This window comes from Hyla sarda, unplaced genomic scaffold (genome assembly GCF_029499605.1).
Source record: "Hyla sarda isolate aHylSar1 unplaced genomic scaffold, aHylSar1.hap1 scaffold_863, whole genome shotgun sequence".
NCBI lineage: Eukaryota > Metazoa > Chordata > Amphibia > Anura > Hylidae > Hyla > Hyla sarda.
In genome coordinates, this window is record NW_026610891.1 from 110,928 (window position 1) to 136,150 (window position 25,223).

The following is a 25,223-nucleotide window of genomic DNA, read 5'->3' on the forward strand; positions in this document are numbered from 1 at the left end:
AGTATATTTTCTACAATGTTCCCAATTACTGTAGTATATTTTTACAATGTGCACAATTACTCTAGTATATTTTAAGAATGTGCACTGACTGTTGTATATTTTTACAATGTGCACAATTACTGTAGTATAGTTTTACAATGTGCACAATTAGTGTAAAATATTTTAACAATGTGCAAAATTACTGTAGTATATTTATACAATGTGCACTGAATGTTGTATATTTTTACAATGTGCAAAATTACTGTATTATATTTTTACAATGTGCACAATTACTGTAGTATACGTTAACAATATGCACAATTAGTGTAAAATATTTTTACAATAATTGTGCACAATTACTGAAGTATATTTGTTCAATGTGCACAATTACTGTAATATATTTTTACAATGTGCACTGACTGTTGTATATTTTTACAATATGCACTGACTGTTGTATATTTTTACAATGTCCACAATTACTGTAGTATATTTTTACAATGTGCACAATTACTGTAATATATTTGTACAAAGTACAATGACTGTTGTATATTTTTACAATGTGCACAATTACTGTAGTATATTTTTACAATGTGCACAATTAATGTAGTATATTTTTACAATGTGCACATTTAGTGTAAATATTTTTACAATAATTGTTTACAATAACTGTAGTATATTCATACAATGTGCACAATTACTGTAGTATACTTTTACAATGTGAACAATTACTGTAGTATATTTATACAATGTGCACAATTACTGTAGTGTATTTTTACAATGTGCACAATCAATGTAGTATATTTTTACAATGTGCACATTTACAGTAGTACATTTTTACAATATGCACTGACTGTTGTATATTTTTACAATGTGCACAATTACTGTAGTATATTTTTACAATGTGCACAATTAATGTAGTATATTTTTAAAATTTGCACAATTAGTGTAAAATTTTTTTACAATAATTGTTTACAATTACTGTAGTATATTTGTACAATGTGCACAATTACTGTAGTATATTTATACAATGTGCACAATTACTGTAGTATATTTTTACAATGTGCACAATTACTGTAGTATATTTTTACAATGTGCACAATTAGTGTAAAATATTTTTACAATAATTGTTTACAATTACTGTAGTATATTTGTACAATGTGCACAATTACTGTAGTATATTTTTACAATGTGCACTGACTGTTGTATATTTTTACAATGTGCACAATTACTGTAGTATATTTTTACAATGTGCACAATTACTGTAGTATAGTTTTACAATGTGCACAATTAGTGTAAAATATTTTTACAATAATCATTTACAATTACTGTAGTATATTTGTACAATGTGCACAATTAATGTAGTATATTTTTACAATGTGCACAATTACTGTAGTACATTTTTACAATTTGCACAATTAGTGTAAAATATTTTAACAATGTGCACAATTACTGTAGTATAATTTTACAATGTGCACAATTACTGTAGTATATTTTTACAATGTGCACTGACTGTTGTATATTTTTAATGTGCACAATTACTGTAGTATAGTTTTACAATGTGCACAATTAGTGTAAAATATTTTAACAATGTGCAAAATTACTGTAGTATATTCATACAATGTGCACTGAATGTTGTATATTTTTACAATGTGCACAATTACTGTAGTATATTTTTACAATGTGCACAATTACTGTAGTATACGTTAACAATGTGCACAATAAGTGTAAAATATGTTTACAATAATTGTGCACAATTACTGAAATATATTTGTCCAATGTGCACAATTACTGTAATATATTTTTACAATGTGCACTGACTGTTGTATATTTTTACAATATGCACTGACTGTTGTATATTTTTACAATGTCCACAATTACTGTTGTATATTTTTACAATGTGCACAATTACTGTAGTATATTTTTACAATGTGCACAATTACTGTAATATATTTGTACAAAGTACACTGACTGTTGTATATTTTTACAATGTGCACAATTACTGTAGTATATTTTTACAATGTGCACAATTAATGTACTATATTTTTACAATGTGCACAATTAGTGTAAAATATTTTTACAATAATTGTTTACAATAACTGTAGTATATTCGTACAATGTGCACAATTACTGTAGTATACTTTTACAATGTGCACAATTACTGTAGTATATTTATACAATGTGCACAATTACTGTAGTGTATTTTTACAATGTGCACAATCAATGTAGTATATTTTTACAATGTGCACAATTAGTGTAGTATATGTATACAATGTGCACAATTACTGTAGTATATTTTTACAATGTGCACAATTACTGTAGTATACTTTTGCAATGTGCACAATTACTGTAGTATATTTATACAATGTGCACAATTACTGTAGTGTATTTTTACAATGTGCGGAATCAATGTAGTATATTTTTACAATGTGCACAATTAGTGTAGTATATGTATACAATGTGCACAATTACTGTAGTATATTTTTACAATGTGCACAATTACTGTAGTATATTTTTACAATGTGCACAATTAGTGTAGAATATTTTTACAATAATTGTTTACAATTACTGTAGTATATTTGTACAATGTGCACAATTAATGTAGTATATTTTTACAATGTGCACATTTACAGTAGTACATTTTTACAATATGCACAATTAGTGTAAAATATTTTAACAATGTGCACAATTACTGTAGTATATTTTTACAATGTGCACAATTACTGTAGTATATTTTTACAATGTGCACTGACTGTTGTATATTTTTACAATGTGCACAATTACTGTAGTATAGTTTTACAATGTACACAATTAGTGTAAAATATTTTAACAATGTGCACAATTACTGTAGTTTATTTTTACAATGTGCACTGACCGTTGTATATTTTTACAATGTGCACAATTACTGTAGTATATTTTTACAATGTGCACAATTAATGTAGTATATTTTTAAAATTTGCACAATTAGTGTAAAATATTTTTACAATAATTGTTTACAATTACTGTAGTATATTTGTACAATGTGCACAATTACTGTAGTATATTTATACAATGTGCACAATTACTGTAGTATATTTTTACAATGTGCACAATTACTGTAGTATATTTTTACAATGTGCACAATTAGTGTAAATATTTTTACAATAATTGTTTACAATTACTGTAGTACATTTTTACAATGTGCACAATTAGTGTAAAACATTTTAACAATGTGCACAATTACTGTAGTATAATTTTACAATGTGCACAATTACTGTAGTATATTTTTACAATGTGCACTGACTGTTGTATATTTTTACAATGTGCACAATTACTGTAGTATATTTTTACAATGTGCACAATTACTGTAGTATACGTTAACAATGTGCACAATTAGTGTAAAATATTTTTACAATAATTGTGCACAATTACTGAAGTATAGTTGTCCAATGTGCACAATTACTGTAATATATTTTTACAATGTGCACTGACTGTTGTATATTTTTACAATATGCACTGACTGTTGTATATTTTTACAATGTCCACAATTACTGTAGTATATTTTTACAATGTGCACAATTACTGTAATATATTTGTACAATGTACACTGACTTGTATATTTTTACAATGTGCACAATTACTGTAGTATAGTTTTACAATGTGCACAATTAGTGTAAAATATTTTAACAATGTGCAATATTACTGTAGTGTATTTTTACAATGTTCACAATCAATGTAGTATATTTTTACAATGTGCACAATTACTGTAGTATACGTTAACAATGTGCACAATTAGTGTAAAATATTTTTACAATAATTGTGCACAATTACTGAAGTATAGTTGTCCAATGTGCACAATTACTGTAATATATTTTTACAATGTGCACTGACTGTTGTATATTTTTACAATATGCACTGACTGTTGTATATTTTTACAATGTCCACAATTACTGTAGTATATTTTTACAATGTGCACAATTACTGTAGTATATTTTTACAATGTGCACTGACTGTTGTATATTTTTACAATGTGCACAATTACTGTAGTATAGTTTTACAATGTGCACAATTAGTGTAAAATATTTTAACAATGTGCACAATTACTGTAGTATATTTTTACAATGTGCACTGACTGTTGTATATTTTTACAATGTGCACAATTACTGTAGTATATTTTTTACAATGTGCACAATTAATGTAGTATATTTTTACAATGTGCACAATTACTGTAGTATATTTTTACAATGTGCACAATTAGTGTAAAATATTTTTACAATAATTGTTTACAATTACTGTAGTATATTTGTACAATGTGCACAATTACTGTAGTATATTTGTACAATGTACACGGACTGTTGTATATTTTTACATTGTGCACAATTACTGTAGTATAGTTTTACAATGTGCACAATTAGTGTAAAATACTTTAACAATAATTGTTTACAATTACTGTAGTATATTTGTACAATGTGCACAATTATTGTAGTATAGTTTTACAATGTGCACAATTACTGTAGTACATTTTTACAATGTGCTCAATTAGTGTAAAATATTTTAACAATGTGCACAATTACTGTAGTATATTTTTACAATGTGCACAATTACTATAGTAAATTTTTACAATGTGCACTGACTGTTGTATATTTTAACAATGTGCACAATTAGTGTAAAATAGTTTTACAATAATTGTGCACAATTACTGAAGTATATTTGTCCAATGTGCACAATTACTGTAATATATTTTTACAATGTGCACTGACTGTTGTATATTTTTACAATGTGCACAATTACTGTAGTATATTTTTACAATGTGCACAATTACTGCAGTATATTTGTAAAATGTACACTGACTGTTGTATATTTTTACAATGTGCACAATTAGTGTAGTATATTTATACAATGTTCACAATTACTGTAGTATATTTTTACAATGTGCACAATTAGTGTAAAATATTTTCACAATAATTGTTTACAATTACTGTAGTATATTTGTACAATGTTCACAATTACTGTAGTATATTTGTACAATGTACACTGACTGTTGTATATTTTTACAATGTGCACAATTACTGTAGTATAGTTTTACAATGTGCACAATTAGTGTAAAATATTTTTACAATAATTGTTTACAATTACTGTAGTATATTTGTACAATGTGCACAATTATTGTAGTATAGTTTTACAATGTGCACAATTACTGTAGTACATTTTTTCAATGTGCTCAATTAGTGTTAAATATTTTAACAATGTGCACAATTACTGTAGTATATTTTTACAATATGCACAATTACTGTAGTATATTTTTACAATGTGCACTGACTGTTGTATATTTTTACAATGTGCACAATTAGTGTAAAATATTTTAACAATGTGCACAATTACTGTAGTATATATATACAATGTGCACTGACTGTTGTATATTTTTACAATGTGCAAATTACTGTAGTATATTTTTACAATGTGCACAATTAATGTAGTATATTTTTAAAATGTGCACAATTAGTGTAAAATATTTTTACAATAATTGTTTACAATTACTGTAGTATATTTGTACAATGTGCACAATTACTGTAGTATATTTGTACAATGTACACTGACTGGTGTATATTTTTACAATGTGCAGAATTACTGTAGTATACTTTTACAATGTGCACAATTACTGTAGCATATTTTTACAATGTGCACAATTAGTGTAAAATATTTTGACAATAATTGTTTACAATTACTGTAGTATATTTATACAATGTGCGCAATTACTGTAGTATATTTATACAATGTACACTGACTGTTGTATATTTTTACAATGTGCAGAATTACTGTAGTATACTTTTACAATGTGCACAATTACTGTAGTATATTTTTATAATGTGCACTGACTGTTGTATATTTTTACAATGTGCACAATTAGTGTCGTATATTTGTACAACGTACACTGACCGTTGCATATTTTTACAATGTGCACAATTACTGTAGTATATTTATACAATGTGCACAATTACTGTAGTATTCTTTTACAATGTGCACAATAACTGTAGTATATTTTTACAATGTGCAAATTACTGTAGTATATTTTTACAATGTGCACAATTACTGTAGTATATTTTTACAATGTGCACTGACTGTTGTATATTTTTACAATGTGCACAATTACTGTAGTATATTTATACAATGTGCACAATCACTGTAGTATATGTTTACAAAGGGCACAATTACTGTAGTATATTTTAACAATGTGCACTGACTGTAGTATATTTTTACAATGTGCACAATTACTGTAGTATATTTTTACAATGTGCACTAACTGTTGTATATTTTAACAATGTGCACAATTAGTGTAAAATAGTTTTACAATAATTGTGCACAATTACTGAAGTATATTTGTCCAATGTAAACAATTACTGTAATATATTTTTACAATGTGCACTGACTGTTGTATATTTTTACAATGTAGACAATTACTGTAGTATATTTTTACAATGTGCACAATTACTGCAGTATATTTTTACAATGTGCACAATTACTGTAGTATATTTGTAAAATGTACACTGACTGTTGTATATTTTTACAATGTGCACAATTAGTGTAGTATATTTATACAATGTGCACAATTACTGTAGTATATTTTTACAATGTGCACAATTAGTGTAAAATATTTTTACAATAATTGTTTACAATTACTGTAGTATATTTGTACAATGTTTACAATTACTGTAGTATATTTGTACAATGTACACTGACTGTTGTATATTTTTAAAATGTGCACAATTACTGTAGTATAGTTTTACAATGTGCACAATTAGTGTAAAATATTTGTACAATAATTGTTTACAATTACTGTAGTATATTTGTACAATGTGCACAATTATTGAAGTATAGTTTTACAATGTGCACAATTACTGTAGTACATTTTTACAATGTGCTCAATTAGTGTAAAATATTTTAACAATGTGCACAATTACTGTACTATATTTTTACAATGTGCACAATTACTATAGTAAATTTTTACAATGTGCACTGACTGTTGTATATTTTAACAATGTGCACAATTAGTGTAAAATAGTTTTACAATAATTGTGCACAATTACTGAAGTATATTTGTCCAATGTGCACAATTACTGTAATATATTTTTACAATGTGCACTGACTGTTGTATATTTTTACAATATGCACTGACTGTTGTATATTTTTACAATGTCCACAATTACTGTTGTATATTTTTACAATGTGCACAATTACTGTAGTATATTTTTACAATGTGCACAATTACTGTAATATATTTGTACAAAGTACACTGACTGTTGTATATTTTTACAATGTGCACAATTACTGTAGTATATTTTTACAATGTGCACAATTAATGTACTATATTTTTACAATGTGCACAATTAGTGTAAAATATTTTTACAATAATTGTTTACAATAACTGTAGTATATTCGTACAATGTGCACAATTACTGTAATATATTTTTACAATGTGCACTGACTGTTGTATATTTTTACAATGTGCACAATTACTGTAGTATATTTTTACAATGTGCACAATTACTGCAGTATATTTGTAAAATGTACACTGACTGTTGTATATTTTTACAATGTGCACAATTAGTGTAGTATATTTATACAATGTTCACAATTACTGTAGTATATTTTTACAATGTGCACAATTAGTGTAAAATATTTTCACAATAATTGTTTACAATTACTGTAGTATATTTGTACAATGTTCACAATTACTGTAGTATATTTGTACAATGTACACTGACTGTTGTATATTTTTACAATGTGCACAATTACTGTAGTATAGTTTTACAATGTGCACAATTAGTGTAAAATATTTTTACAATAATTGTTTACAATTACTGTAGTATATTTGTACAATGTGCACAATTATTGTAGTATAGTTTTACAATGTGCACAATTACTGTAGTACATTTTTTCAATGTGCTCAATTAGTGTTAAATATTTTAACAATGTGCACAATTACTGTAGTATATTTTTACAATATGCACAATTACTGTAGTATATTTTTACAATGTGCACTGACTGTTGTATATTTTTACAATGTGCACAATTAGTGTAAAATATTTTAACAATGTGCACAATTACTGTAGTATATATATACAATGTGCACTGACTGTTGTATATTTTTACAATGTGCAAATTACTGTAGTATATTTTTACAATGTGCACAATTAATGTAGTATATTTTTAAAATGTGCACAATTAGTGTAAAATATTTTTACAATAATTGTTTACAATTACTGTAGTATATTTGTACAATGTGCACAATTACTGTAGTATATTTGTACAATGTACACTGACTGGTGTATATTTTTACAATGTGCAGAATTACTGTAGTATACTTTTACAATGTGCACAATTACTGTAGCATATTTTTACAATGTGCACAATTAGTGTAAAATATTTTGACAATAATTGTTTACAATTACTGTAGTATATTTATACAATGTGCGCAATTACTGTAGTATATTTATACAATGTACACTGACTGTTGTATATTTTTACAATGTGCAGAATTACTGTAGTATACTTTTACAATGTGCACAATTACTGTAGTATATTTTTATAATGTGCACTGACTGTTGTATATTTTTACAATGTGCACAATTAGTGTCGTATATTTGTACAACGTACACTGACCGTTGCATATTTTTACAATGTGCACAATTACTGTAGTATATTTATACAATGTGCACAATTACTGTAGTATTCTTTTACAATGTGCACAATAACTGTAGTATATTTTTACAATGTGCAAATTACTGTAGTATATTTTTACAATGTGCACAATTACTGTAGTATATTTTTACAATGTGCACTGACTGTTGTATATTTTTACAATGTGCACAATTACTGTAGTATATTTATACAATGTGCACAATCACTGTAGTATATGTTTACAAAGGGCACAATTACTGTAGTATATTTTAACAATGTGCACTGACTGTAGTATATTTTTACAATGTGCACAATTACTGTAGTATATTTTTACAATGTGCACTAACTGTTGTATATTTTAACAATGTGCACAATTAGTGTAAAATAGTTTTACAATAATTGTGCACAATTACTGAAGTATATTTGTCCAATGTAAACAATTACTGTAATATATTTTTACAATGTGCACTGACTGTTGTATATTTTTACAATGTAGACAATTACTGTAGTATATTTTTACAATGTGCACAATTACTGCAGTATATTTTTACAATGTGCACAATTACTGTAGTATATTTGTAAAATGTACACTGACTGTTGTATATTTTTACAATGTGCACAATTAGTGTAGTATATTTATACAATGTGCACAATTACTGTAGTATATTTTTACAATGTGCACAATTAGTGTAAAATATTTTTACAATAATTGTTTACAATTACTGTAGTATATTTGTACAATGTTTACAATTACTGTAGTATATTTGTACAATGTACACTGACTGTTGTATATTTTTAAAATGTGCACAATTACTGTAGTATAGTTTTACAATGTGCACAATTAGTGTAAAATATTTGTACAATAATTGTTTACAATTACTGTAGTATATTTGTACAATGTGCACAATTATTGAAGTATAGTTTTACAATGTGCACAATTACTGTAGTACATTTTTACAATGTGCTCAATTAGTGTAAAATATTTTAACAATGTGCACAATTACTGTACTATATTTTTACAATGTGCACAATTACTATAGTAAATTTTTACAATGTGCACTGACTGTTGTATATTTTAACAATGTGCACAATTAGTGTAAAATAGTTTTACAATAATTGTGCACAATTACTGAAGTATATTTGTCCAATGTGCACAATTACTGTAATATATTTTTACAATGTGCACTGACTGTTGTATATTTTTACAATGTGCACAATTACTGTAGTATATTTTTACAATGTGCACAATTACTGCAGTATATTTTTACAATGTGCACAATTACTGTAGTATATTTGTAAAATGTACACTGACTGTTGTATATTTTTACAATGTGCACAATTAGTGTAGTATATTTATACAATGTGCACAATTACTGAAATATATTTTTACAATGTGCACAATTAGTGTAAAATATTTTTACAATAATTGTTTACAATTACTGTAGTATATTTGTACAATGTTCACAAATACTGTAGTATATTTGTACAATGTACACTGACTGTTGTATATTTTTACAATGTGCACAATTACTGTAGTATATTTTTATAATGTGCACTGACTGTTGTATATTTTTACAATGTGCACAATTAGCGTCGTATATTTGTACAACGTACACTGACCGTTGCATATTTTTACAATGTGCACAATTACTGTAGTATATTTATACAATGTGCACAATTACTGTAGTATACTTTTACAATGTGCACAATTACTGTAGTATATTTTTACAATGTGCACAATTACTGTAGTATATTTTTACAATGTGCACTGACTGTTGTATATTTTTACAATGTGCACAATTACTGTAGTATATTTATACAATGTGCACAATCACTGTAGTATATGTTTACAATGTGCACAATTACTGTAGTATATTTTAACAATGTAAACTGACTGGTGTATATTTTTACAATGTGCAGAATTACTGTAGTATACTTTTACAATGTGCACAATTACTGTAGCATATTTTTACAATGTGCACAATTAGTGTAAAATATTTTTACAATAATTGTTTACAATTACTGTAGTATATTTATACAATGTGCACAATTACTGTAGTATATTTGTACAATGTACACTGACTGTTGTATATTTTTACAATGTGCAGAATTACTGTAGTATACTTTTACAATGTGCACAATTACTGTAGTATATTTTTACAATGTGCACAATTACTGTAGTATATTTTTATAATGTGCACTGACTGTTGTATATTTTTACAATGTGCACAATAAGTGTCGTATATTTGTACAACGTACACTGATCGTTGCATATTTTTACAATGTGCACAATTACTGTAGTATAGTTATACAATGTGCACAATTACTGTAGTATATTTTTACAATGTGCAAATTACTGTAGTATATTTTTACAATGTGCACAATTACTGTAGTATATTTTTACAATGTGCACTGACTGTTGTATATTTTTACAATGTGCACAATAAGTGTCGTATATTTGTACAACGTACACTGATCGTTGCATATTTTTACAATGTGCACAATTACTGTAGTATAGTTATACAATGTGCACAATTACTGTAGTATATTTTTACAATGTGCAAATTACTGTAGTATATTTTTACAATGTGCACAATTACTGTAGTATATTTTTACAATGTGCACTGACTGTTGTATATTTTTACAATGTGCACAATTACTGTAGTATATTTATACAATGTGCACAATCACTGTAGTATATGTTTACAATGTGCACAATTACTGTAGTATATTTTAACAATGTGCACTGACTGTAGTATATTTTTACAATGTGCACAATTACTGTAGTATATTTTTACAATATGCAAACTACTGTAGTATATTTTTACAATGTGCACAATTAGTGTAAAATAGTTTTACAATAATTGTGCACAATTACTGAAGTATATTTGTCCAATGTGCACAATTACTGTAATATATTTTTACAATGTGCACAATTACTGTAGTATATTTTTACAATGTGCACAATTACTGCAGTATATTTATACAATGTGCACAATTACTGTAGTTTATTTGTAAAATGTACACTGACTGTTGTATATTTTTACAATGTGCACAATTAGTGTAGTATATTTATACAATGTGCACAATTACTGTAGTATATTTTTACAATGTGCACAATTAGTGTAAAATATTTTTACAATAATTGTTTACAATTACTGTAGTATATTTGTACAATGTTCACAATTACTGTAGTATATTTGTACAATGTACACTGACTGTTGTATATTTTTACAATGTGCACAATTACTGTAGTATAGTTTTACAATGTGCACAATTAGTGTAAAATACTTTAACAATAATTGTTTACAATTACTGTAGTATATTTGTACAATGTGCACAATTATTGTAGTATAGTTTTACAATGTGCACAATTACTGTAGTACATTTTTACAATGTGCTCAATTAGTGTAAAATATTTTAACAATGTGCACAATTACTGTAGTATATTTTTACAATGTGCACAATTACTATAGTAAATTTTTACAATGTGCACTGACTGTTGTATATTTTAACAATGTGCACAATTAGTGTAAAATAGTTTTACAATAATTGTGCACAATTACTGAAGTATATTTGTCCAATGTGCACAATTACTGTAATATATTTTTACAATGTGCACTGACTGTTGTATATTTTTACAATGTGCACAATTACTGTAGTATATTTTTACAATGTGCACAATTACTGCAGTATATTTGTAAAATGTACACTGACTGTTGTATATTTTTACAATGTGCACAATTAGTGTTGTATATTTATACAATGTTCACAATTACTGTAGTATATTTTTACAATGTGCACAATTAGTGTAAAATATTTTCACAATAATTGTTTACAATTACTGTAGTATATTTGTACAATGTTCACAATTACTGTAGTATATTTGTACAATGTACACTGACTGTTGTATATTTTTACAATGTGCACAATTACTGTAGTATAGTTTTACAATGTGCACAATTAGTGTAAAATATTTTTACAATAATTGTTTACAATTACTGTAGTATATTTGTACAATGTGCACAATTATTGTAGTATAGTTTTACAATGTGCACAATTACTGTAGTACATTTTTTCAATGTGCTCAATTAGTGTTAAATATTTTAACAATGTGCACAATTACTGTAGTATATTTTTACAATATGCACAATTACTGTAGTATATTTTTACAATGTGCACTGACTGTTGTATATTTTTACAATGTGCACAATTAGTGTAAAATATTTTAACAATGTGCACAATTACTGTAGTATATATATACAATGTGCACTGACTGTTGTATATTTTTACAATGTGCAAATTACTGTAGTATATTTTTACAATGTGCACAATTAATGTAGTATATTTTTAAAATGTGCACAATTAGTGTAAAATATTTTTACAATAATTGTTTACAATTACTGTAGTATATTTGTACAATGTGCACAATTACTGTAGTATATTTGTACAATGTACACTGACTGGTGTATATTTTTACAATGTGCAGAATTACTGTAGTATACTTTTACAATGTGCACAATTACTGTAGCATATTTTTACAATGTGCACAATTAGTGTAAAATATTTTGACAATAATTGTTTACAATTACTGTAGTATATTTATACAATGTGCGCAATTACTGTAGTATATTTATACAATGTACACTGACTGTTGTATATTTTTACAATGTGCAGAATTACTGTAGTATACTTTTACAATGTGCACAATTACTGTAGTATATTTTTATAATGTGCACTGACTGTTGTATATTTTTACAATGTGCACAATTAGTGTCGTATATTTGTACAACGTACACTGACCGTTGCATATTTTTACAATGTGCACAATTACTGTAGTATATTTATACAATGTGCACAATTACTGTAGTATACTTTTACAATGTGCACAATAACTGTAGTATATTTTTACAATGTGCAAATTACTGTAGTATATTTTTACAATGTGCACAATTACTGTAGTATATTTATACAATGTGCACAATCACTGTAGTATATGTTTACAAAGGGCACAATTACTGTAGTATATTTTAACAATGTGCACTGACTGTAGTATATTTTTACAATGTGCACAATTACTGTAGTATATTTTTACAATGTGCACTAACTGTTGTATATTTTAACAATGTGCACAATTAGTGTAAAATAGTTTTACAATAATTGTGCACAATTACTGAAGTATATTTGTCCAATGTAAACAATTACTGTAATATATTTTTACAATGTGCACTGACTGTTGTATATTTTTACAATGTGCACAATTACTGTAGTATATTTTTACAATGTGCACAATTACTGCAGTATATTTTTACAATGTGCACAATTACTGTAGTATATTTGTAAAATGTACACTGACTGTTGTATATTTTTACAATGTGCACAATTAGTGTAGTATATTTATACAATGTGCACAATTACTGTAGTATATTTTTACAATGTGCACAATTAGTGTAAAATATTTTTACAATAATTGTTTACAATTACTGTAGTATATTTGTACAATGTTCACAATTACTGTAGTATATTTGTACAATGTACACTGACTGTTGTATATTTTTAAAATGTGCACAATTACTGTAGTATAGTTTTACAATGTGCACAATTAGTGTAAAATATTTGTACAATAATTGTTTACAATTACTGTAGTATATTTGTACAATGTGCACAATTATTGAAGTATAGTTTTACAATGTGCACAATTACTGTAGTACATTTTTACAATGTGCTCAATTAGTGTAAAATATTTTAACAATGTGCACAATTACTGTAGTATATTTTTACAATGTGCACAATTACTATAGTAAATTTTTACAATGTGCACTGACTGTTGTATATTTTAACAATGTGCACAATTAGTGTAAAATAGTTTTACAATAATTGTGCACAATTACTGAAGTATATTTGTCCAATGTGCACAATTACTGTAATATATTTTTACAATGTGCACTGACTGTTGTATATTTTTACAATGTGCACAATTACTGTAGTATATTTTTACAATGTGCACAATTACTGCAGTATATTTTTACAATGTGCACAATTACTGTAGTATATTTGTAAAATGTACACTGACTGTTGTATATTTTTACAATGTGCACAATTAGTGTAGTATATTTATACAATGTGCACAATTACTGAAGTATATTTTTACAATGTGCACAATTAGTGTAAAATATTTTTACAATAATTGTTTACAATTACTGTAGTATATTTGTACAATGTTCACAAATACTGTAGTATATTTGTACAATGTACACTGACTGTTGTATATTTTTACAATGTGCACAATTACTGTAGTATATTTTTATAATGTGCACTGACTGTTGTATATTTTTACAATGTGCACAATTAGCGTCGTATATTTGTACAACGTACACTGACCGTTGCATATTTTTACAATGTGCACAATTACTGTAGTATATTTATACAATGTGCACAATTACTGTAGTATACTTTTACAATGTGCACAATTACTGTAGTATATTTTTACAATGTGCAAATTACTGTAGTATATTTTTACAATGTGCACAATTACTGTAGTATATTTTTACAATGTGCACTGACTTTTGTATATTTTTACAATGTGCACAATTACTGTAGTATATTTATACAATGTGCACAATCACTGTAGTATATGTTTACAATGTGCACAATTACTGTAGTATATTTTAACAATGTAAACTGACTGGTGTATATTTTTACAATGTGCAGAATTACTGTAGTATACTTTTACAATGTGCACAATTATAGTAGCATATTTTTACAATGTGCACAATTAGTGTAAAATATTTTTTCAATAATTGTTTACAATTACTGTAGTATATTTATACAATGTGCACAATTACTGTAGTATATTTGTACAATGTACACTGACTGTTGTATATTTTTACAATGTGCAGAATTACTGTAGTATACTTTTACAATGTGCACAATTACTGTAGTATATTTTTACAATGTGCACAATTACTGTAGTATATTTTTATAATGTGCACTGACTGTTGTATATTTTTACAATGTGCACAATAAGTGTCGTATATTTGTACAACGTACACTGACCGTTGCATATTTTTACAATGTGCACAATTACTGTAGTATATTTATACAATGTGCACAATTACTGTAGTATATTTTTACAATGTGCAAATTACTGTAGTATATTTTTACAATGTGCACAATTACTGTAGTATATTTTTACAATGTGCACTGACTGTTGTATATTTTTACAATGTGCACAATTACTGTAGTATATTTATACAATGTGCACAATCACTGTAGTATATGTTTACAATGTGCACAATTACTGTAGTATATTTTAACAATGTGCACTGACTGTAGTATATTTTTACAATGTGCACAATTACTGTAGTATATTTTTACAATATGCAAACTACTGTAGTATATTTTTACAATGTGTACAATTACTATAGTAAATTTTTACAATGTGCACTGACTGTTGTATATTTTAACAATGTGCACAATTAGTGTAAAATAGTTTTACAATAATTGTGCACAATTACTGAAGTATATTTGTCCAATGTGCACAATTACTGTAATATATTTTTACAATGTGCACAATTACTGTAGTATATTTTTACAATGTGCACAATTACTGCAGTATATTTATACAATGTGCACAATTACTGTAGTTTATTTGTAAAATGTACACTGACTGTTGTATATTTTTACAATGTGCACAATTAGTGTAGTATATTTATACAATGTGCACAATTACTGTAGTATATTTTTACAATGTGCACAATTAGTGTAAAATATTTTTACAATAATTGTTTACAATTACTGTAGTATATTTGTACAATGTTCACAATTACTGTAGTATATTTGTACAATGTACACTGACTGTTGTATATTTTTACAATGTGCACAATTACTGTAGTATAGTTTTACAATGTGCACAATTTGTGTACAATACTTTAACAATAATTGTTTACAATTACTGTAGTATATTTGTACAATGTGCACAATTATTGTAGTATAGTTTTACAATGTGCACAATTACTGTAGTACATTTTTACAATGTGCTCAATTAGTGTAAAATATTTTAACAATGTGCACAATTACTGTAGTATATTTTTACAATGTGCACAATTACTATAGTAAATTTTTACAATGTGCACTGACTGTTGTATATTTTAACAATGTGCACAATTAGTGTAAAATAGTTTTACAATAATTGTGCACAATTACTGAAGTATATTTGTCCAATGTGCACAATTACTGTAATATATTTTTACAATGTGCACTGACTGTTGTATATTTTTACAATGTGCACAATTACTGTAGTACGTATATTTGTACAACGTACACTGACCGTTGCATATTTTTACAATGTGCACAATTACTGTAGTATATTTATACAATGTGCACAATTACTGTAGTATACTTTTACAATGTGCACAATAACTGTAGTATATTTTTACAATGTGCAAATTACTGTAGTATATTTTTACAATGTGCACAATTACTGTAGTATATTTTTACAATGTGCACTGACTGTTGTATATTTTTACAATGTGCACAATTACTGTAGTATATTTATACAATGTGCACAATCACTGTAGTATATGTTTACAAAGGGCACAATTACTGTAGTATATTTTAACAATGTGCACTGACTCTAGTATATTTTTACAATGTGCACAATTGCTGTAGTATATTTTTACAATGTGCACTAACTGTTGTATATTTTAACAATGTGCACAATTAGTGTAAAATAGTTTTACAATAATTGTGCACAATTACTGAAGTATATTTGTCCAATGTGCACAATTACTGCAGTATATTTTTACAATGTGCATAATTACTGCAGTATATTTTTACAATGTGCACAATTACTGTAGTATATTTGTAAAATGTACACTGACTGTTGTATATTTTTACAATGTGCACAATTACTGTAGTATATTTTTACAATGTGCACAATTAGTGTAAAATATTTTTACAATAATTGTTTACAATTACTGTAGTATATTTGTACAATGTTCACAATTACTGTAGTATATTTGTACAATGTACACTGACTGTTGTATATTTTTAAAATGTGCACAATTACTTTAGTATAGTTTTACAATGTGCACAATTAGTGTAAAATATTTGTACAATAATTGTTTACAATTACTGTAGTATATTTGTACAATGTGCACAATTATTGAAGTATAGTTTTACAATGTGCACAATTACTGTAGTACATTTTTACAATGTGCTCAATTAGTGTAAAATATTTTAACAATGTGCACAATTACTGTAGTATATTTTTACAATGTGCACAATTACTATAGTAAATTTTTACAATGTGCACTGACTGTTGTATATTTTAACAATGTGCACAATTAGTGTAAATAGTTTTACAATAATTGTGCACAATTACTGAAGTATATTTGTCCAATGTGCACAATTACTGTAATATATTTTTACAATGTGCACAATTACTGTAGTATATTTTTACAATGTGCACAATTACTGCAGTATATTTTTACAATGTGCACAATTACTGTAGTATATTTGTAAAATGTACACTGACTGTTGTATATTTTTACAATGTGCACAAATAGTGTAGTATATTTATACAATGTGCACAATTACTGTAGTATATTTTTACAATGTGCACTGACTGTTGTATATTTTTACAATGTGCACAATTACTGAAGTATATTTTTATAATGTGCACTGACTGTTGTATATTTTTACAATGTGCACAATTAGTGTCGTATATTTGTACAACGTACACTGACCGTTGCATATTTTTACAATGTGCACAATTACTGTAGTATACTTATGCAATGTGCACAATTACTGTAGTATACTTTTACAATGTGCACAATTACTGTAGTATATTTTACAATGTGTAAATTACTGTAGTATATTTTTACAATGTGCACAATTACTGTAGTATATTTTAACAATGTGCACTGACTGTTGTATATTTTTACAATGTGCACAATTACTGTAGTATATTTATACAATGTGCACAATCACTGTAGTATATGTTTTCAATGTGCACAATTACTGTAGTATATTTTAACAATGTGCACTGACTGTAGTATATTTTTACAATGTGCACAATTACTGTAGTATATTTTTACAATATGCAAACTACTGTAGTATATTTTTATAATGTGCACTGACTGTTGTATATTTTTACAATGTGCACAATTAGTGTTGTATATTTGTACAACGTACACTGACCGTTGCATATTTTTACAATGTGCACAATTACTGTAGTATATTTATACAATGTGCACAATTACTGTAGTATACTTTTACAATGTGCACAATTACTGTAGTATATTTTTACAATGTGCAAATTACTGTAGTATATTTTTACAATGTGCACAATTACTGTAGCATATTTTTACAATGTGCACAATTAGTGTAAAATATTTTTACTATAATTGTTTACAATTACTCTAGTATATTTATACAATGTGCACAATTACTGTAATATATTTGTACAATGTACACTGACTGTTGTATATTTTTACAATGTGCAGAATTACTGTAGTATACTTTTACAATGTGCACAATTACTGTAGTATATTTTTATAATGTGCACTGACTGTTGTATATTTTTACAATGTGCACAATTAGTGTCGTATATTTGTACAACGTACACTGACCGTTGCATATTTTTACAATGTGCACAATTACTGTAGTATATTTATACAATGTGCACAATTACTGTAGTATACTTTTACAATGTGCACAATTACTTTAGTATATTTTTACAATGTGCAAATTACTGTAGTATATTTTTACAATGTGCACAATTACTGTAGCATATTTTTACAATGTGCACAATTAGTGTAAAATATTTTTACTATAATTGTTTACAATTACTGTAGTATATTTATACAATGTGCACAATTACTGTAGTATATTTGTACAATGTACACTGACTGTTGTATATTTTTACAATGTGCAGAATTACTGTAGTATACTTTTACAATGTGCACAATTACTGTAGTATATTTTTATAATGTGCACTGACTGTTGTATATTTTTACAATGTGCACAATTAGTGTCGTATATTTGTACAACGTACACTGACCGTTGCATATTTTTACAATGTGCACAATTACTGTAGTATATTTATACAATGTGCACAATTATTGTAGTATACTTTTACAATGTGCACAATTACTGTAGTATATTTTTACAATGTGCAAATTACTGTAGTATATTTTTACAATGTGCACAATTACTGTAGTATATTTTTACAATGTGCACTGACTGTTGTATATTTTTACAATGTGCACAATTACTGTAGTATATTTATACAATGTGCACAATAAGTGTAAAATATTTTTACAATAATTGTTTACAATTACTGTAGTATATTTGTACAATGTTCACAATTACTGTAGTATATTTGTACAATGTACACTGACTGTTGTATATTTTTACAATGTGCACAATTACTGTAGTATATTTTTACAATGTGCACAATAAGTGTAAAATATTTTTACAATAATTGTTTACAATTACTGTAGTATATTTGTACAATGTTCACAATTACTGTAGTATATTTGTACAATGTACTCTGACTGTTGTATATTTTTACAATGTGCACAATTACTGTAGTATAGTTTTACAATGTGCACAATTAGTGTAAAATATTTTTACAATAATTGTTTACATTTACTGTAGTATATTTGTACAATGTGCACAATTATTGTAGTATAGTTTTACAATGTGCACAATTACTGTAGTTCATTTTTACAATGTGCTCAATTAGTGTTAAATATTTTAACAATGTGCACAATTACTGTAGTATATTTTTACAATGTGCACAATTACTGTAGTATATTTTTACAATGTGCACTGACTGTTGTATATTTTTACAATGTGCACAATTAGTGTAAAATATTTTAACAATGTGCACAATTACTGTAGTATATATATACAATGTGCACTGACTGTTGTATATTTTTACAATGTGCACAATTACTGTAGTATATTTTTATAATGTGCACTGACTGTTGTATATTTTTACAATGTGCACAATTAGTGTCGTATATTTGTACAATGTACACTGACCGTTGCATATTTTTACAATGTGCACAATTACTGTAGTATATTTTTACAATGTGCAAATTACTGTAGTATATTTTTACAATGTGCACAATTAATGTAGTATATTTTTAAAATGTGCACAATTAGTGTAAAATATTTTTACAATAATTGTTTACAATTACTGTAGTATATTTGTACTATGTGCACAATTACTGTAGTATATTTGTACAATGTACACTGACTGGTGTATATTTTTACAATGTGCAGAATTACTGTAGTATACTTTTACAATGTGCACAATTACTGTAGCATATTTTTACAATGTGCACAATTAGTGTAAAATATTTTTACAATAATTGTTTACAATTACTGTAGTATATTTATACAATGTGCACAATTACTGTAGTATATTTGTACAATGTACACTGACTGTTGTATATTTTTACAATGTGCAGAATTACTGTAGTATACTTTTACAATGTGCACAATTACTGTAGTATATTTTTACAATGTGCACAATTACCGTAGTATATTTTTATAATGTGCACTGACTGTTGTATATTTTTACAATGTGCACAATAAGTGTCGTATATTTGTACAACGTACACTGACCGTTGCATATTTTTACAATGTGCACAATTACTGTCGTATATTTATACAATGTGCACAATTACTGTAGTATACTTTTACAATGTGCACAATTACTGTAGTATATTTTTACAATGTGCAAATTACTGTAGTATATTTTTACAATGTGCACAATTACTGTAGTATATTTTTACAATGTGCACTGACTGTTGTATATTTTTACAATGTGCACAATTACTGTAGTATATTTATACAATGTGCACAATCACTGTAGTATATGTTTACAATGGGCACAATTACTGTAGTATATTTTAACAATGTGCACTGACTGTAGTATATTTTTACAATGTGCACAATTACTGTAGTATATTTTTACAATGTGCACTAACTGTTGTATATTTTAACATTGTGCACAATTAGTTTAAAATAGTTTTACAATAATTGTGCACAATTACTGAAGTATATTTGTCCAATGTAAACAATTACTGTAATATATTTTTACAATGTGCACTGACTGTTGTATATTTTTACAATGTGCACAATTACTGTAGTATATTTTTACAATGTGCATAATTACTGCAGTATATTTTTACAATGTGCACAATTACTGTAGTATATTTGTAAAATGTACACTGACTGTTGTATATTTTTACAATGTGCACAATTAGTGTAGTATATTTATACAATGTGCACAATTACTGTAGTATATTTTTACAATGTGCACAATTAGTGTAAAATATTTTTACAATAATTGTTTACAATTACTGTAGTATATTTGTACAATGTTCACAATTACTGTAGTATATTTGTACAATGTACACTGACTGTTGTATATTTTTAAAATGTGCACAATTACTGTAGTATAGTTTTACAATGTGCACAATTAGTGTAAAATATATATTTATACAATGTGCACAATTACTGAAGTATATTTTTACAATGTGCACAATTAGTGTAAAATATTTTTACAATAATTGTTTACAATTACTGTAGTATATTTATACAATGTTCACAAATACTGTAGTATATTTGTACAATTTACACTGACTGTTGTATATTTTTACAATGTGCACAATTACTGTAGTATATTTTTATAATGTGCACTGACTGTTGTATATTTTTACAATGTGCACAATTAGTGTCGTATATTTGTACAACGTACACTGACCGTTGCATATTTTTACAATGTGCACAATTACTGTAGTATATTTATACAATGTGCACAATTACTGTAGTATAATTTTACAATGTGCACAATTACTGTAGTATATTTTTACAATGTGCAAATTACTGTAGTATATTTTTACAATGTGCACAATTACTGTAGTATATTTTTACAATGTGCACTGACTGTTGTATATTTTTACAATGTGCACAATTACTGTAGTATATTTATACAATGTGCACAATCACTGTAGTATATGTTTACAATGTGCACAATTACTGTAGTATATTTTAACAATGTAAACTGACTGGTGTATATTTTTACAATGTGCAGAATTACTGTAGTATACTTTTACAATGTGCACAATTACTGTAGCATATTTTTACAATGTGCACAATTAGTGTAAAATATTTTTACAATAATTGTTTACAATTAATGTAGTATATTTATACAATGTGCACAATTACTGTAGTATATTTGTACAATGTACACTGACTGTTGTATATTTTTACAATGTGCAGAATTACTGTAGTATACTTTTACAATGTGCACAATTACTGTAGTATATTTTTACAATGTGCACAATTACTGTAGTATATTTTTATAATGTGCACTGACTGTTGTATATTTTTACAATGTGCACAATAAGTGTCGTATATTTGTACAGCGTACACTGACCGTTGCATATTTTACAATGTGCACAATTACTGTCGTATATTTATACAATGTGCACAATTACTGTAGTATACTTTTACAATGTGCACAATTACTGTAGTATATTTTTACAATGTGCAAATTACTGTAGTATATTTTTACAATGTGCACAATTACTGTAGTATATTTTTACAATGTGCACTGACTGTTGTATATTTTTACAATGTGCACAATTACTGTAGTATATTTATACAATGTGCACAATCACTGTAGTATATGTTTACAATGGGCACAATTACTGTAGTATATTTTAACAATGTGCACTGACTGTAGTATATTTTTACAATGTGCACAATTACTGTAGTATATTTTTACAATGTGCACTAACTGTTGTATATTTTAACAATGTGCACAATTAGTGTAAAATAGTTTTACAATAATTGTGCACAATTACTGAAGTATATTTGTCCAATGTAAACAATTACTGTAATATATTTATACAATGTGCACAATTACTGTAGTATAATTTTACAATGTGCACAATTACTGTAGTATATTTTTACAATGTGCAAATTACTGTAGTATATTTTTACAATGTGCACAATTACTGTAGTATATTTTTACAATGTGCACTGACTGTTGTATATTTTTACAATGTGCACAATTACTGTAGTATATTTATACAATGTGCACAATCACTGTAGTATATGTTTACAATGTGCACAATTACTGTAGTATATTTTAACAATGTAAACTGACTGGTGTATATTTTTACAATGTGCAGAATTACTGTAGTATACTTTTACAATGTGCACAATTACTGTAGCATATTTTTACAATGTGCACAATTAGTGTAAAATATTTTTACAATAATTGTTTACAATTAATGTAGTATATTTATACAATGTGCACAATTACTGTAGTATATTTGTACAATGTACACTGACTGTTGTATATTTTTACAATGTGCAGAATTACTGTAGTATACTTTTACAATGTGCACAATTACTGTAGTATATTTTTACAATGTGCACAATTACTGTAGTATATTTTTATAATGTGCACTGACTGTTGTATATTTTTACAATGTGCACAATAAGTGTCGTATATTTGTACAGCGTACACTGACCGTTGCATATTTTACAATGTGCACAATTACTGTCGTATATTTATACAATGTGCACAATTACTGTAGTATACTTTTACAATGTGCACAATTACTGTAGTATATTTTTACAATGTGCAAATTACTGTAGTATATTTTTACAATGTGCACAATTACTGTAGTATATTTTTACAATGTGCACTGACTGTTGTATATTTTTACAATGTGCACAATTACTGTAGTATATTTATACAATGTGCACAATCACTGTAGTATATGTTTACAATGGGCACAATTACTGTAGTATATTTTAACAATGTGCACTGACTGTAGTATATTTTTACAATGTGCACAATTACTGTAGTATATTTTTACAATGTGCACTAACTGTTGTATATTTTAACAATGTGCACAATTAGTGTAAAATAGTTTTACAATAATTGTGCACAATTACTGAAGTATATTTGTCCAATGTAAACAATTACTGTAATATATTTTTACAATGTGCACTGACTGTTGTATATTTTTACAATGTGCACAATTACTGTAGTATATTTTTACAATGTGCATAATTACTGCAGTATATTTTTACAATGTGCACAATTACTGTAGTATATATGTAAAATGTACACTGACTGTTGTATATTTTTACAATGTGCACAATTAGTGTAGTATATTTATACAATGTGCACAATTACTGTAGTATATTTTTACAATGTGCACAATTAGTGTAAAATATTTTTACAATAATTGTTTACAATTACTGTAGTATATTTGTACAATGTTCACAATTACTGTAGTATATTTGTACAATGTACACTGACTGTTGTATATTTTTAAAATGTGCACAATTACTTTAGTATAGTTTTACAATGTGCACAATTAGTGTAAAATATCTGTACAATAATTGTTTACAATTACTGTAGTATATTTGTACAATGTGCACAATTATTGAAGTATAGTTTTACAATGTGCACAATTACTGTAGTACATTTTTACAATGTGCTCAATTAGTGTAAAATATTTTAACAATGTGCACAATTACTG